The following is a 2,877-nucleotide window of genomic DNA, read 5'->3' as shown; positions in this document are numbered from 1 at the left end:
TGCAAAAGGATGTCGCCTGAGACTTTTTATAGAAGAAACCTACTTGCTAGAAGTCACCTGACCAAACACACGTGCACAGCCGAAGACAACAGCACAGTAAAAATAGACCCAGCTGGAAAGCATCTCTGTTTCCCAATCAGACCCAGCTCGTCTGCATCTGTGGATTGAAAGCGCTCCTCACCCGCAGTGGACTAGATGGGCCGCTGGTTGCTAAGAAAAAGCCACGGCTTGCCTGCTTGAGGCCACAGTCACGTGCTGCAGCTGGAAGTTTAATCCTGCAGGTCTTAATCCCATTTGGCAGGAGGAGGGGGGCCACAGGGAGGTCATTTGCTGGCATGAAGCTGTCCCCGCCGAAGTTGCCCGCCTGACTCGGTCCTGGATTGCTGAAACGCGCCCTCCCGCTTGAGGGCTGCTGGGCTTGCATCGACCACATCCAGAAAGCGAGCAGTGAACTCACTGGTGTCCCGCGGGGCGTGGCTCTAAAGGCTGCCAGGTTCTTTGTTCCGAAAAGCTCTGGGGGCGGGGCCAGCCACTCCCACGTGTTTCTGGAGGAACCACAGTGTTTTCACTGCTGGCATCATCTGTGTCAACCCCCTGGGGAACAGCCAAGGGTGCAGCTGACATGTCTTCTGTTTCGTAAACAATGTTGACTAGAACATTCTCTGCCTGACTGATGAGCCCCACGATGGGGACCTGGGAGATCTCAACATTCCCGACTTTGAACACCTCATCAACTAGAGTGGCAGAAAGCGGCTGAGCTATAGTACAGGGTGCAGTGTGCCCGGCTCAGGCTCAATTTCTTTTCCGCCGGAGAAGGTGTGGGCAACCGGAAGCTGCCCAGGGACTGCATGGAGGAGCGCCTGACTCCCCCTAGCGGGAGCTTGACTTAAAATTCTCAAGTCCAGGATTCCACATCTTGGTCACTATTCCCTTGGGGAACTCTCGGAAGGCTCTGGGCTGGTGAGATCCCAGGACACACCTCAGAACCATTTGTTTAAAATTCTGATACAATGCTTTCATCATCAGGTATGTCAGCACTCATTTTTAAATTGCTCCATTTTTCCTTTATCTTCACTGATTTGGAGGCCTCTTGAATTCCGCACTGGGAGGGTATCTCCTACCGGCCCTGCTACTCACTGTACCCAGAAACTGGAAAGAACTCCTTATTTTAAAACTTGTATATGTAAACTGCAAACTTGGAAAGGCAGAGCAACAGAGAGAGAGACAGAGAATCTTCCATCCTCTGGTTCACTCCCCAGATGGCAGCAGCATAACTTGCTGCCCCACAATATTGGCCCCTCAACCTTATTTTTTTAATTCTTTAGAATACAGAAATTTCAAGATTAAGAACAGCCAACGTCCAATTAACAACTATAGAAGGAGAGGCAGAGAGAGAGAGGTCTTCCATCAGCTGGTTCACTCCCCAGATGGCCACAATGGCTGGAGCTGTGCAGTCTGAAGCCAGGAGCCAGGAGCTTCTTCCAGGTCTCCCACGCAGGTGCAGGGGCCCAAGGACTTGGGCCATCTTCTACCGCTTTCCCAGGCCAGAGCTGGATGGGAAGTGGAGCAGCCGGGATTCAAACCGGCGCCCATATTGGATGCCAGCACTGCAGGCCGGGCCCTAACAAAACGTTTTAAAGTGCCTCTGTCCAAGCATTGCCTCTTCTAGAGAATATGTACAAAGGAAACAGTTAAAGATGAATGCAAAACTCTTCATCAAAATTGTTTCTTGTAACAATGAAACATTGGAGCCATCTTGACTACTGCAATGCACATGTCCACTCTAGCTTCCCTAGGGAGTAAGGCAGGGAAGCAGATCTTGGTGAGCCCTGGCCCCAGAGAGTGAGGGCTATGCCGGAGGAGGGAGGATGCAGGTATTATGCTGGGGGCACATTATGAGTGGGGCTGCCCCCTTATGGAGGAACACAAGAGCCTGTGCACGGTTTCGCCTCATCGCACACCCTGGCAATTGCTGTCTTCAGTGGCCCAAGAAAAAGTCTTTCCTTGGCTCCTGTTTCCTACATGGCTGCTAATGTCCAGCTCTCCACAGCCCATCCGTGGAAAATGCCCTCTGTCATTCAGATCTACACCTTCCGCATCCAACAGATTCCAATCAGAGCCCCGAGGGAGAGAAGGCAGGCTGCCGCCTGCAGTGCCGCCAAAACAAAGATTTGAGGAGCGGCTTTAACTGTTGCAGGCTGGGTTTTCCGGAAGCATCTGCCGGACGTTGAGTGGAGCGCGGGAGGATCACATGTGGGAGTGACAGGAAGCAGCTGAGCAGGCAGGAGAAGCTGTGGTGCACAGCTGGTGGTCTCTGCCAGCCAGCGCAAAGATCCATGGGAGAAATCCCCAGTCTCACAGAAGGGGCTTGTTCTGTCCCTTGAGTTTGATCAGTCCCAGGTCAGGGTCACTCCTGGAGGAAGATGACCTTGGCGTGAAAGCTGAGGGGTGTGAAGGCAGACAGCTGGAGGTTGTCTACCATTTGCCTTGCCTGTGGTCGCTGGAGGAGGCTCCGAGGGCACATCCGGGGTCTGCCGCAGCATGCAGCATGCACTCCATTTGCAGATTTTTTTCCCTTTTCTCCTCATCCTTGGTGGTCTACTTCAAGCCGGAATCTCAAGTATGAGTGAGTCAAATCAGTAGAAGACTTGAGATTGCGGGTAGCAGTCTCTGGATCAGCTTTCTCGTCTCCCCGCTTAACCTGCCTTCGAACAGAAATCTAGCGCAGAGGAGAGGAATGGAATTCCTGTTTCATGTTGTGAAAGAAAGCCTTCTGCTAAGTCCCACTGTTCAGAAGCAGGAATGTCCTTGATCGTGGTGGGACATTCTACACTTCCACCAGAAAACAGGGAGGCAGGCAGGGGCCAGGTCTCCACC

At 52.5% G+C, this 2,877-nt stretch overlaps 1 pseudogene; it reads right to left on the bottom strand.

Annotated features, from left to right (window-relative positions):
* Window positions 1-2,543, bottom strand: LOC100339278 (replication protein A 32 kDa subunit pseudogene; annotated as a pseudogene).
* Between the last annotated feature and the right edge of the window lie 334 nt (window positions 2,544-2,877).

Source organism: Oryctolagus cuniculus, chromosome 17 (genome assembly GCF_051225735.1).
Source record: "Oryctolagus cuniculus isolate XC-2025 breed Fujian yellow rabbit chromosome 17, ASM5122573v1, whole genome shotgun sequence".
Classification (NCBI taxonomy): domain Eukaryota; kingdom Metazoa; phylum Chordata; class Mammalia; order Lagomorpha; family Leporidae; genus Oryctolagus; species Oryctolagus cuniculus.
The sequence above is the reverse complement of the archived record's forward strand: the minus strand, read 5'-3'. Positions and strand labels throughout refer to the sequence as shown.